Below are 15213 nucleotides of genomic sequence, written 5' to 3'. Positions count from 1 at the left end.
CCAAACTCCCACTTTTCATTTCGTTACGAGCTCTTAGAGATGCTTTATAATTATAATTGTGAGGTCTATCCGCAAGCCGTTACTTACTTTCCCATCAATGGCTGTCCCACTCCACTCCAATTCTGTGCTTATAAATTGACTTCTTCCCTACGTCCTGCCCATTGCCGAATTCCAACCCAACACACAAAGAAGTCTAGCCCCAAGCTACCGACTCGATCGAGCACCATGGCGTCCACGGCGGCGGTCATGGAACGCGAGCGCTTGACGGCCGAGATGGCCTTCACGCCACCGATCGATGGCGACGAGGTGGCGGACGATAAGCCTCGGGCGCATAGCATCGTGATCAAAATCCGGCGACGGCTCCCGGACTTCGCACGGTCGGTCAACCTCAAGTACGTAAAGCTCGGCATCTGCTCCGGGATCTTCCCGGTGCCAGCGTCCTGGACCCTGCTCGCGCTTGCGCCTCCGCTCGTCGCAGCGGCAGCGTGCTCGCTCCGCCGTCTCGATCTCGACGTGGGTGTGCTCCGCTCCTCTGATTCCGCTGCTTGGCTTGGCACGGCCATGCTCCTCCTGCTCGCCGTCTGCTTCCTCAAGTGTCCCCGCCAGTGTACCTGCTACAAGCCCGGCGACGAGCACGAGATCTCCAAGGACGGTTTCTTGGACATGACCGAGAGCACCGGCTTGTTCGATGCCGACGCGCTCGACTTCCAGACGAAGATCACCAAGCGTTCCGGGCTGGGCGACCAGACTTAGAGCATGTCTAACAGGCCCTTACTTTTCTACCCGTATACCGCGATTATTTCGTCCCGTATAAAAAAGTGCTCGTCGATACACCGTTCCGTCTAGTAGAACCCATATTTCACCCCGTAAATTCGTAAATTTAAAATCCCGGGAAACTTGTTCATATTCATAGTTCGTCGATCATACATACGGATCAACGTATATACATACAAAATGCGCGATCCTAAATGGATCGCGACTTCTAGTCGGAGAGGTCGACGATGTACGCGTCCGCCTCCGCCGCCGCCTCCCGCAACTGCACCTCCTTCACGGCGGCGATGGCCGCCGCCTCCTCTTCCTCCTCCGCCCTCTTCCTCTCGGCATCGTCCTTGAGGGACTCTTGTATCGCCTTCAAGAAGGCGGGGTCCTCCTCCTCCTCCTCCTCCTCCTCCTCGCCGGCGAGCGGAGCTCCTCCGCCGCTGGTGCTCCCGATGCTCGCGTTCCAAGCCGCCTTCGCCCGGCGTTGGCGCTCCCACTCGGCGCGCCACTCGTCGAACTTGGGGCCGCTCATCGGCTTCATCGGCGGATCCTGGTTGTACTAGCGCCCGCCCGCCGCGAAGTCAACGAGCTTCGGCGGGACGTATGTGGCGCCGGCGTACCTGCAGGCAGCACGGCGGCTCCCGGCGGCGGATCTTTTGCATTGGAGACGCCACGCATCCTCCACGTTGTCCGGCGAGGGGGATCGCTTCGATCCGCTCGCCGGCGAGGCGGTACTGCGGCGGCGTGCGTCCATGCCGAAGCTGGGGTGAAATGTGGAGCTAGGTACTGAGGGATTGCTCGCCGGAGCAGGAGGAGGAGGCGGCGGCGCACGACGGAGCTAGGGTTGCGAGTGAGGGGTTAACCTCTCACTCGCACCTGCGCCCGGTATAAGTAGGGGGCGGCGGGGCCAATTTCCTGGACCCCGTATTCCGCCGAAACGGACCGGCCCGAATACAGGGCCTGCTAGATGGCCCAAACCACGCCTGCCCCGTATCCCGCTAGAATTTTACGGGATGGACGGGTTATAAGGTGCCTGTTAGACGTGCTCTTACCTGCCGTCGGGGATTAAGTCGCGGCCCCCGCAGCTGTCCATGGCACAGGCGCGGGCCGAGGCACAGGCCGTCATGTTCGGCTGCCTGGACGAGCTGTTCGCCGCCACAGGGATCGACCCGCGCCGGGACGTGCGGGTCCTCATCGTCAACTGCAGCCTCTTCAACCCGACGCCGTCGCTTGCGTCCATGGTCGTCAACCACTATAAGATGCGCGAGGACATCAAGTCCTTCAACCTCGGCGGCATGGGGTGCAGCGCCGGGCTGATCCCCGTCGACCTCGCGCTGGACCTCCTGCAGGCGAACCCGGACTCCTACGCGGTCGTGATCAGCACCGAGAACATCACGCTCAACTGGTACTTCGGGAACGACCGCTCCATGCTCCTGTCCAACTGCATCTTCCGCATGGGTGGCGCGGCGGCGCTGCTGTCGTCCAACCGCCGCGCGGACGCCCGGCGAGCCAAGTACCGGCTCCTCCACACGGTGCGAACGCACAAGGGCGCCGCGGACGAGCGCTTCAACTGCGTGTACCAGCGCGAGGATGCCGGCGGGAATGTCGGCGTATCGCTGTCGCGCGAGCTCATGGCCGTCGCCGGCGACGCGCTCAAGACGAACATCACCACCCTGGCCCCCTCGTCCTCCCGCTCGCCGAGCAGATCAAGTTCCTCCGGTCCCTCGTGCTCCACCGCATCCTACGCGCACGCGGCGTGCGCCCCTACATGCCTGACTTCCGCCGCGCGTTCGAGCACTTCTGCGTGCACGCCGGCGGCCGCGCTGTGTTGGAGGAGGTGCAGCGGAGCCTTGGCCTAGACGACGTCGACATGGAGCCCAGCAAGTGCACGCTGCACCGCACTACACCACGTACCTGAACTGCAGGCATTAAAAAGTGCCGGCAAAGGCATCAAAAATGCCAGCAAAGATTTTTCAAGGCATAAAAAAAAGTGCTGCATTTACTAATGTCGTAGAAAACTTTTGCCGGCACTTTTCCAAAAATGCCGCTAAAAATATTCCTGGCATCTGTAAAAGTGCCAGCATTTCTATTACTGGCATCTAAAAATGTGCCGCCAAATCTTATTCTGGCATCTACAGAAGTGTCGGCATTCCTATTACTGGCATCTAAAAAAGTGCCACTAAATCTTTTTCTGGCATTTTCTGATGTGCCGCCATAGAATTTTGTTGGCACATATTTAAAGTGCCAGCAAATACAAATGCAGGCTATTTTTGAATCTACCACTATTTCCTTTTCAGGCACTTTAGAAAGTGCCAGGAATTTGTAACCAAGGCATTTTTATAAATGCCAGCAAATAGAATTCAAGGCAGAATCTAGTGCTTCCAAATGGACCTAGAGGCACATTTCTGCAGCAAACAGTTTCCAACTAATGACAATTATGCAAGCAATATGTTCCAGCATATTATAACATGTTCTGCAACAAATAATACACTGCAATGGCAAGTACCAACATGTTCTGCAAGCAACATGTTCGAGCAGCACACAATTCATATTCCATTAATTAGATTAGGAAGCTTCTCGAAAGCAAAGTATATGCGGCATTCCTATGTTCACATAAATAAGGCTAGTTCTGTCCCCCAATATTTACTAAGGGATCTGCTGATACTCACAAGCTTCAAAGCTAGGAAACTCGGAATGGGAGACTTATTTCTTTTCTTGATGATTGCAAGCTGTGCCAAATAAAGATAGAAGATATAGAAGTTAGGACGAGTTCGTGCCTGTAAAGAGGATAAGTGAATCACGAGGTCCAGAGATAGTGAAGAACCTGCTTTCTCGGACTGGGTCATATTCTTGGGGCTCGTTAACGGTTGCTGCGGCGGGGTGCCACATTAGAGAGCAACTTTTTTTCTAGAGGGCCTAGCTGGCGAGCGATCCCAGTCCGCGGCAGAGAACAAGACAGCAAGCGAGCGTACCTTTGTTCGCTTCTTTTCCACCAAGCACAGAAGTTTAAGGAGAACTGTAGGTCGGTGGCTACCTAAGGAAACTCCGATTCGATCCGCCCCCCGGCTGGGAGGCATCTACCAGAAGTCACTCCCCCTCAGCCGGAAATATAGATTGCCATACCACTCATGGGCCAAGCCAGCTCTTTTTTTTCTCAGTTCCCTTATCCTTAGCGCAAAAGTCAAAAGAAAATCAAGAGAGAAAGTTCTTCTAATTCTATGAATCTTTCTAGAATCCTTTTCTCTTGAATATAAGGTAAGAGAGTTTCGGATTGCCGGGTATCCCACCAATTCTTAATCCAAAGTTTCAGACATTTATTAAATGAGCGTAATCCCATCCCTCTAGTCCTATCTCAGAAGGGCGGCTTGGGTTTCCGTTTCGTTAAGAAGAGAAGGGCCTTCGAGAGTTGATTGTTCGTTACGAGCAGAAGACATACAAAAACGAGCTTCTAGAGACATACGAACTCGCCTCCCTAGAATGAGCTTCTGGCGGACATTCCTAGTTTAATCTCTTATTCCGGGATGGATCCCGAGTCGGTAAATACTACAGAGACTATGGAGATAGACATATCTAAAGAAATTCGCAGATTGCCTGCCCTGCCAAAACTCGAATCGAAAAACGTGATGTCTGGATGCGCAATTGCTCTTATTGGTTGTTTGTAAAATTCATATTTGAGTGATTTTTCTTTTTTTATGTTCATGTTCTTACTTTTGAATGTGTTCCCTGGTTTGGTTTTTGGAGCATGCCCGAATAATTTAGATAGATGAAACGTGGAATACCTAGATATTACAACTGGCAACTGAAATAGAGAATGCATAAACAAACTGCTAGTAGGCACCTTGAAAGCTGCTCAGCTAATTGTGCTCTTAACTTTGGTAACTCCTTCTACTGATAGAAAAGAAAAGAACAAGCTGGTCCGGCAAATCCTCTAATTGAGCATTTCTCACCGAGTCTTTGTCTTTAGAGAAGCCAAGATAAGCAAGGCAACTGGTATGATAGACAGCGAGAACTTCTCTTCACTCTCTAGCCCAACGCATAAGCTTCAGTTCAGTACTAAATGGATGCCACGTTGCCGGATAAGTAGGTTGTTCAATCCTCAGCAAGGAGAGTGTGGAAGACCGGGTACAAAGCCTTCCAACATAAGTTATTACAACCTTTTTCGAAATGACCATCAACAGCAAAGCGTGGCTTCTCGCTCCGGGACACTGGGGTGGTCTACGATCAATCAGGCTGATCATCCTTATGTAAACAAATCTGCCTTCACAGCGATCTGAGGCGATCCGACAAGAGAGATGCAGAAGAATATGCCCTCCTCAACGGGTCAAGCCCTCGCTCAGAACTAAATCATCCTGCGGCACTCACTCCATGAGCTGACTTAGAACTTTCGACTTTTGCAAGTAGAGACTTAACTGACTGGGTAAACAGTTTGCGGGCAAATCCTAAACTATTGCATTATTTTTTTAAGATATTCTGGTCCGACGCAAATGAATTGATAATCCGACATGAATTCACTTAACCAGCATTTGATAGATTATCCAACCCGCGTCAATCTTCTGTTCATCGATAGACGAAGCTCTCTCTTTTTCATCTCGTGCCAGATGTAACAAAAGATTAGTCCTTTTTCAAATAAAGGCAAATCTGAACATGTTCTGCAAATCCAACATATGCAATAGTACACTATAAAGGCAAATTTGAACATGGTCTGCAACCAATATATCCAGCAGTACACTATAAAGGCAAATCTCAACATGATCTCATCGTTGCAAGACACAATGACATATCCAGACAATCTAACTTACAAAATCTTCAATCAAACATATCCAGACAATCACATAACATGCTGATTTTATCCGGGCCTGGAGACATAATCTTCGAAATCAACCTCGGTCACTCAATATCATTTTAGAAGTACAGACCTGAAGATAAAATGACAGTTACCAGAAGCAAACAGAAACATACCGAAAGTATCATGCATCAAAAAAAATCTCCACCCAAACAGTAGCGGAAAGTGTCTTTTGAAACTCATAAATGTCCAAATAGTAGGTCACTCGAGGCCAAGAGGCAAAAATCTCCACCCAAATAGTAGGACATAATAATGGTATAATGTTGATACTAGCATAAACAAATACAGCAGAATACTTGGATAAAGCAGAACCAGGAATATGACAAGGAAATACCACTTCCCCCCAGCCCCACATATCATCCTAAGTTTGTTTCCATATTTTAAGCAAATTAGGAAACGGTGCAATCAGTAATTAGCACGGTTTGTTTGGCATGGTGTTGACGTCAGAAACCCACCGGCGGGTAGAGACGGGCAACACCGTAGAGCCGGGAACAACTTAGGGCTGCGGCTGGCCCTAGTCCCTCTGAGCGACGGCCCGCAAAGCCTCCTGGTCGCACGCACCGATGTTTATCACAAGGGCGTGCCACCTGACCTATACCTGGTCAGGAAGGTGTGGATGATGCCTCGCTTAGTTTCCTCGCAGGGCACACACGTAAACGTTAAATACGAGCCTCGATCGGCTCTCAGGTTATCCGTGAATCGGCTCAAAGAGCCGATCCACCCATGATTCAGACGAGGTGTCCGAATATATGGTGGTCCTGCTTGATCAAGGTAAAGCTAATGAGATCTACGACGATGTGGGGTTCTCACCGCATAATCGGATCATCCTACTCCAGGTTGGGCCTCGCGGCCACGCACGGTGATCGTAAGCCGATCCTAAACAAGGCCTAAAAACCAACACGAGGTTGATCCTCGGAACATCCTGCTTAGGGCCAACGAACGACACCCTACGTGCCGCTGGATCCTCCCCCTTCGTAAGGCCTAACTATTGCAGATATTAAACTAATCCTTGTAGAACAAGGAGCAATCGTAACGGATCAGATCTACCAAACTATGATCAAGCGGGGTGCCGCCCCTACGCCTAAGATAGGCGTAAGGGCGGCTAGACATGCAAGGGTTGCACTACGAAAGCATGCAGCATGAAGAAAAATGCTAACCCTAACATGTCTAAGATAACTACGTTGCTCGCCATCAAAAAGGCTTCGAGTACGAGCAACGCGTGAACAACGTAGGCAGGCTTGTGCTGCCTAGATCGCAAGATGCGATCTAGGCAGCATGATGCTTACCGGTAGAAACCCTCGAGACGAAGGGGTTGGCGATGCGCCGAGATTTGTTTGTGGTTGAACGTTGGTTGTTGTTTATTCCATAAACCCTAGATACATATTTATAGTCCAGCGGACTTTCTAATGTGGGCGTGCACCAAACCGTGCACGGGTAAGATTTTAACTTCTAAACTAAGATGCGATCTAATATGTTACAGATACACGGGCAATTAAGCCCAACTTGGTATAAAAGGCCGATTCACGTATTTCTCCTATATATATATTCTTCACGTCCATCTTGATCGCGGCCCACCTCTGACTCGGTCAAATTCTGGTGATAACACATGCCCCCTGGTTTTGGAAATGACATTTCCAAAATCATTACGCTTTCTTTCGTCGGGTCATGTCGTGGCAGAGCAGAGCTGCCGTAAAATCCCCATCATGATGCCTTGCCCCTTCCACTTCTCCACGTGGCCGCAAAAACCACTCTGTTTTTCCTCTGAGGGGTCATGTCATGGCAGAGCAGAACCGTCGCAGCATGCTTCATCATGACGACTTGCCTTCCCAACTTCTCTGCACGATTTGACAGTTTTGGTACCATGTCCTCGAAAACTGCTCGAAAATTAAATCCCCATCTCCTTTTATTTAACCGCATCGAACAGTTCTCCTCTTCACCCCTTCCGCATTAGCACTCCAAAAACCCTCCTACGCCACCATGTCCTCTTCCTCCCCTGCTTCATCGGATCTTTCCGCCCGGTCCTCTTCGTCTCGCGAGCCGACGCCGGAGCCGAACCCGGCGGAGGTCCACGCAGACGAACACCCGTCGCGCCATTGCGGCCGGGGAGGAGTCTAGCCATGACTTCTCCCTTTGGTCAGAGGACGACAAGTCCTTGACCGACGGGGAAAGCGACCTCCGCTTCCTCGTCGATGGGACAGCGGAGGAGGAGAGCGACGGCGATCGCTTCTCCTGCGACTTCTCCTCTCCCGAGGAGGAGGAGGAGGAAGAAGAGGAGGAGGAGGAGGACGACACCTCCTCCGACGAGCCCCCGGCCAAGCGGTTCTGCCCTTGGCCGGGAAACCTCAGCGACTTCGACAGTGTTGATGACGACGCTGACGAAGAAGACGAGGACAACGAAGGCCCGGTCGGCAGCCATTGGAGCGACGACGAGCCTGCCGGGAGTAGCGCCGACGGCGGTGACGACGGCGATGGCGAGGGCAGCGACGGCCCGTAGATAGGACATCTAGCATAGGACCAGTAGCAGTAGGTGGGGCCATGTATCCCCTAGTGCTTCCTTTTGGGAGAAATCAGCTCCTTATGTAAGAAATCAATCAATGAAGAACTTTCCCCAATTTGATTTTGCCGATTTCCTTTAGGACAATTTAGCCGATTGTCCTTCGCACTGATCCTGCCGATTCGTCCCCTTTGCCAATGCGTAACGAGCCGATAGCAACGCATCGGCCCTTCGACATTTACCCTTCCATTCTTCAACTGATGATTCCCTTTCCGGTAGATACCGTGGGATTTCCAAGAGAGCCCTTAAATTTCTTCCACCGGTTTCAGCGATCCCTCTCAGCAAGCGCTTATTATTCGTGAAGAAGGTTGCAACGAAGATCAGCCGATGGCACTTCAATCGGTTCCTCCATAGAGCATCTACCAAGCCTGTTGCCCCCCGAGTCTCAGCCAAGGCAAAACAGAGACGAGGATACGCAAATTAGCTGTATGGACCTGGTCTTGATCATGTCTGAGGGAGCTTCTTATGCAGAGCCAGCCGATTTGAACATAAATCGGCTTCTCAAAGCAGAGAGCCTTCAAGGTGAGCTGCCCCCCGAGCTTCTTCAGTTCTTGTCGGCCAGATCGGCTCCTTTCCTTTGGTGGATCTGATGCAATCCATCCTTGACCTGATCTGCACGTCCAGGCTGCTCTTGGTCTTGTCCTTGAAGAGAGGATCCGAGCTCTTAAGCTACTCCATTAAGGAGTTCTTTCATTAAAACCCTCTTCGTGCTCCATTGACCCTCTGATCGTAACAGTTATTCCTCTTGAGTCGATGGCCATGCATCGGCTGTCATATCCTTAAGTCGATGTCTGCTGCATCGGCTGTGCTCGAAAATTTTCGAATTTTCAGAAATTTTTTTTTTTACGGCCGACTTGTGCATCGGCCCCCATACTCCAATACTCACTACCAAAGAATGAGACACTTCACTGCACATCCTCGTGTTTTATCTACCTGGGTGCCCCCCGGAGCCGATTCTGTCAAGAGAATTGATGGTATCGGCTCTGTTGGATAACATGTCGAACCCAGGCAAAAATGGAAGGTGAGGATAATTTTGGCCGATTGCTGGAATCGGCCTCCACGTTGCTTGCTCGGTGAAGGTTTTGTAAGTTCCCTTCATAAATTTTTGGGGCCGATCACAAGGATCAGCCTCGCCATGTTTGCTCCTTGACGTGCTCTTGCTACTCGTTCAGGCCGGTAGACGTAACCAGCCCAATCTCTGACTTTATCATGTTGGTGCGCTTGCTGTCGTCCACCTTGGATGTACCGTGTAACCGTGGAGCCCTGAGCTTCGTCGGAAGAACGAGCACCATGTTTGTGCCAGCCGATGTTTCATCATCGGCTTTCCTTTGCTTGGGGCGCCACTCCATTTTCCGTGGACGACCCTCTTCATCCAGGGTTCGCCGAACCTTTGCAGCCGGATCAGGCCTTGCCTTCCTCAATGTATGCAAGTATAACCTCTCGGCTTCTTCCAGGCCGCGCAATCGTTGAACCCTGCGTTTCTGGGAACGGCTGAGTCCATCAGGGCACCACCTCGGCCGGTGATACCTGTCTTCTTCTCCCCTCGTCTTCTGAATCTTCGAGATCTTTCAACCGAGGGGACTCAGCTCGTTTGCTCTGTGGCGGGAGAGGTCCTAAGCGCTCGAACACGGACACGTTGGCTGCCTCCTTCTTCTTCCGGTTGCATTCTGGGCAATTGCCGATTGTTGGCAATCGGCTCATTCCTGAATCCCAGCAGTGCCTGAAGAAGGGACAATCCCAGTGCCTGTCCTCGTCGTCTTGCTCCCTTGCCTTTCCCTTGGCACAACGCTCGTGCTCCTCCTCATCGCGATTATGCCGACGATGTCTTCTGGCTTCTCTAGCCAGACGATCTCTTTCATCATCATCGCTGGACCGTCGGCGTTGGTCGTATTGACTCACATACTTGTTGAGGAGGTGATCGGAGAGAGGTCGCCGATATCTTATGTTCTTCACTTCTCCCTCTGTTACGTAGCGCTTGCCGTCTTGGCGGAGCCGATCACGTGGAGCGGCTTCCTCTGTTTCTTTGCTATGAGAGCAGCTGCCCTCATCTCCATCCTTGCCAGCGTGGTGTCCAAGATCTACCATGTTGATATTGCACAGGAAACCCGGGCTGGCACCCTCCATGGCAAGCATACTCCACCATGTTCACGGCGGGAAAGGGGTGTGTGTCGACCTTCATGGCGTATTGGTTGAAAATCAACCGTCCGTTTTCTATCGCCATTTGGATGTGCTGCCGCCACACCCTGCAGTCGTTGGTGGTGTGGGAGAACGTGTTATGCCATTTGCAGTATGGCCTTCCGTTCAGCTCTTGCACCGTGGGGAACTTGTGGCCTTCGGGTACCTTTATATGCTGCTCCGCGAGTAAGAGGTCAAAAATCTGCTCCGTCTTAGTCACGTCGAAATCAAATCCCCTGGGCGGGCCTGGTGGCTTTACCCATTTGCAGGACACGGGGGTTCCTCCCCGAGTCCACTCAGCCACTGCTACTTCTTGGTCTCCCGCAGGAACTTCGTCTTCCTCTGCATCGACCAGGGCCACTGCACGCTTGAACTTGTCTTGGTACAGGTCCGGGTGGCGCTGTTCATATGCTGAAAGTTTCGAACCATGTGCGCCGGCGAGGGATAATCTGCTTGGGAGGCCGTGTCCTTGAGCCTGTGTTGCAAGGCCTGCTATCGCCAACTCGATCGCTTCCTTCTCATTTATACGAACCGAAAAGCATCGGTTCCTAAGATTCCTGAAACGCTGGATGTATTCTGTCACAGTTTCTCCGCGCTTCTGACGTAGCTGTGCTAGATCGGCAATGCTAGACTCGGAAGCTTCTGAATGGTACTGCTCATGGAACTGCTCTTCCAACTGCTTCCAGGTCTGGATGGAGTTCGGTGGTAGCGATGTGTACCACCCGAAAGCCGATCCTGTGCCAAATATCGGCTCACATGCTCGATGGAGCTGGACCCGTCTGATCCACTGAACTTTGTGAAGTCCGGGAGCCGATATTTAGGTGGCAGCGGGATCAGTTCGTAGCTGTTGGGGTACGGCTTGGTGTAGCCGAACGCCTTCCTTTTCGGCATCATGCCGAACCGATCTTTCGAATTGCACAAATCTGATCCGCCGAGATGGCCGAAGGTGTCGAACCCTCGAAGATTCGCCGGGGTGGCATACTTGACCAGCCATGCTTGTTTTTCCGGTTCTAAGCCAACCGCAGGAGCCGGGCTTCGGAGGTTTGTCGGGGCGGCGTACTTAGCCAGCCCACGACCGCTTCTCGGGATCGGCTCTCGACGTTCCGATACGTCTCCAACGTATCGATAATTTCTTGTGTTCCATGCCACATTATTGATGTTATCTACATGTTTTATGCACACTTTATGTCATATTCGTGCATTTTCCGGAACTAACCTATTAACAAGATGCCGAAGTGCCGATTCTTTGTTTCTCGCTGTTTTTGGTTTCAGAAATCCTAGTAAAGAAATATTCTCGGAATTGGACGAAATAAAAGCCCGGAGGCCTATTTTCTCACGAAGCTTCCGGAAGACCGAAGACGAGACGAAGAGGGGCCACGGGGTGGCCAAACCCTAGGGCGCGGCCCCCTGGCCGCGGCCTGTGTGGGCCCTCGACCTTGACTCCCTTCCGCCTACTTAAAGCCTCCGTGACGAAACCCCCGGTGCCGAGAGCCACGATACGGAAAACATTGCCGAGACGCCGTCGCCGCCGATCCCATCTCGGGGGATCCTGGAGATCGCCTCCGGCACCCTGCCGGAGAGGGGAATCATCTCCCGGAGGACTCTACACCGCCATGGTCGCCTCCGGAGTGATGAGTGAGTAGTCTACCCCTGGACTATGGGTCCATAGCGGTAGCTAGATGGTTGTCTTCTCCCCATTGTGCTATCATTGTCGGATCTTGTGAGCTGCCTATCATGATCAAGATCATCTATATGTAATTCTATATGTTTCGTTTGTTGGGATCCGATGAATAGAGAATACTTGTTATGTTGATTATCAAAGTTATGCTTATGTGTTGTTTATGATCTTGCATGCTCTCCGTTACTAGTAGATGCTGCGGCCAAGTAGATGCTTTTAACTCCAAGAGGGAGTACTTATGCTCGATAGTGGGTTCATGCTCGCATTGACACCAGGACAGTGACGAAAGTTCTAAGGTTGTGTTGTGCTCGTTGCCACTAGGGATAAAACATTGATGCTATGTCTAAGGATGTAGTTGTTGATTACATTACGCACCATACTTAATGCAATTGTCTGTTGCTTTGCAACTTAATACTGGAGGGGGTTCGGATGATAACTTGAAGGTGGACTTTTTAGGCATAGATGCAGTTGGATGGCGGTCTATGTACTTTGTCGTAATGCCCAATTAAATCTCACTATACTCATCATGATATGTATGTGCATTGTCATGCTCTCTTTATTTGTCAATTGCCCAACCGTAATTTGTTCACCCAACATGCTGTTCGTCTTATGGGAGAGACACCTCTAGTGAACTGTGGACCCCGGTCCAATTCTCTTTACTGAAATACAATCTACTGCAATACTTGTTTTTACTGTTTTCTCTGCAAACAATCATCTTCCACACAATACGGTTAATCCTTTGTTACAGCAAGCCGGTGAGATTGACAACCTCATTGTTTCGTTGGGGCAAAGTACTTTGGTTGTGTTGTGCAGGTTCCACGTTGGCGCCGGAATCTCTGGTGTTGCGCCGCACTACATCCCGCCGCCATCAACCTTCAACGTGCTTCTTGGCTCCTCCTGGTTCGATAAACCTTGGTTTCTTTCGGAGGGAAAACTTGCTGCTGTGCTCATCATACCTTCCTCTTGGGGTTGCCCAACGAACGTGTGAAATACACGCCATCAAGCATATTTTCACGGCGCCGTTGCCGGGAGATCAAGACACGCTGCAAGGGGAGTCTCCACTTCTCAATCTCTTTACTTTGTTTTTGTCTTGCTTAGTTTTATTTACTACTTTGTTTGCTGCACTAAATCAAAATACAAAAAAATTAGTTGCTAGTTTTACTTTATTTGCTATCTTGTTTGCTATATCGAAAACACAAAAAAATTAGTTTACTTGCATTTACTTTATCTAGTTCGCTTTATTTACTATTGCTAAAATGAGTAATCCTGAAGTTGAAGTTCGTTCATTTAAGCAACAAGGAGGAGAATGTTTAAAAGATGCTTGGTATAAAATTAGTGATGCCCATAATAGGTGCACTAAGAAACACTCCACCACTATCCTACTCAGGAATTTTTATGTTGGTATCTCTAGCTGGAATAGATATGTTCTTGATTGTCTCGCGGGAGGTAACTTCCTAGGCGCTCCCGCTTTAGAAGCTAGTTGCATTATTGAGAGTTTATTTGGAACACCACCTGTTAATGAAACTAAAATTGAAACCTCCCTTGAGGATGTTATGAAAAAATTGGAAACCATAGAGAAAAATTGTAGTGTTGAAACTAAATTGGAAATATTACTTGATAATACTGATAAACTTGATAAAATCCTAGAAGGAATTAATAAAAGAATTGCTACTCTAGAAACTTGCGCTATCCATGATAATCAAACCCATAGAATTGGTAAACTTGAGGAAGCTATGGGAAAATTGGGTTCAACTTTTTCTTCTTTTAAATTTAATGAGAAAGCTTATGTGGGTAAGGAGCAAAAATTCATGTATGTCTCTAAGGTGCCTAAACCAAAGAATTACTATAGGCCTAAAATTGATAAAACTCCCAACACCCCTGTTAATGATGTTGATGCTTCACCTCTTGATAATACTTGATACACACTTTCTGCGCCTAGCTGAAAGGCGTTAAAGAAAAGCGCTTATGGGAGACAACCCATGTTTTTACCTACAGTACTTTGTTTTTATTTTGTGTCTTGGAAGTTGTTTACTACTGTAGCAACCTCTCCTTATCTTAGTTTTGAGTTTTGTTGTGCCAAGTTAAGCCGTTGATAGAAAAGTAAGTACTAGATTTGGATTACTGCGCAGTTCCAGATTTCTTTGCTGTCACGAATCTGAGCCCACTGCCCTGCAGGAAGCTCAGAAAATTATGCCAATTTACGTGCATGATCCTCAGATATGTACGCAACTTTCATTCAATTTGAGCATTTTCATTTGAGCAAGTCTGGTGCCATTTTAAAATTCGTCAATACGAACTGTTCTGTTTTGACAGATTCTGCCTTTTATTTCGCATTGCCTCTTTCGCTATGTTGGATGAATTTCTTTGATCCACTAATGTCCAGTAGCATTATGCAATGTCCAGAAGTGTTAAGAATGATTGTGTCACCTCTGAATATGTCAATTTATATTGTGCACTAACCCTCTAATGAGTTGTTTCGAGTTTGGTGTGGAGGAAGTTTTCAAGGATCAAGAGAGGAGTATGATGCAACATGATCAAGGAGAGTGAAAGCTCTAAGCTTGGGGATGCACCCGGTGGTTCACCCCTGCATATATCAAGAAGACTCAAGCGTCTAAGCTTGGGGATGCCCAAGGCATCCCCTTCTTCATCAACAAATTATCAGGTTCCTCCCCTGAAACTATATTTTTATTCGGCCACATCTTATGTGCTTTTTCTTGGAGCGTCGGTTTGTTTTTGTTTTTGTTTTGTTTGAATAAAATGGATCCTAGCATTCACTTTATGGGAGAGATACACGCTCCGCTGTAGCATATGGACAAATATGTCCTTGGTTTCTACTCATAGTATTCATGGCGAAGTTTCTCCTTCGTTAAATTGTTATATGGTTGGAATTGGAAAATGATACATGTAGTAATTGCTATAAATGTCTTGGGTAATGTGATACTTGGCAATTGTTGTGCTCATGTTTAAGCTCTTGCATCATATGCTTTGCACCCATTAATGAAGAAATACATAGAGCATGCTAAAATTTGGTTTGCATATTTGGTTTCTCTAAGGTCTAGATAATTTCTAGTATTGAGTTTGAACAACAAGGAAGACGGTGTAGAGTCTTATAATGTTTTCAATATGTCTTTTATGTGAGTTTTGCTGTACCGGTTCATCCTTGTGTTTGTTTCAAATAACCTTGCTAGCCTAAACCTTGTATCG

General features: G+C 49.2%; 1 pseudogene; it reads left to right on the top strand.

The window, feature by feature from the left end:
- The first annotated feature begins 225 nt into the window (after nt 1–225).
- Nucleotides 226–15213, top strand: part of LOC124672090 — a 28129-nt pseudogene continuing 13141 nt past the window's right edge.

The sequence above is a fragment of the Lolium rigidum genome, chromosome 7 (genome assembly GCF_022539505.1).
Source record: "Lolium rigidum isolate FL_2022 chromosome 7, APGP_CSIRO_Lrig_0.1, whole genome shotgun sequence".
In the NCBI taxonomy this organism is placed as follows: domain Eukaryota; kingdom Viridiplantae; phylum Streptophyta; class Magnoliopsida; order Poales; family Poaceae; genus Lolium; species Lolium rigidum.
Note: the sequence above shows the minus strand (reverse complement) of the source record. Positions and strands in the feature narration are given on the sequence as shown.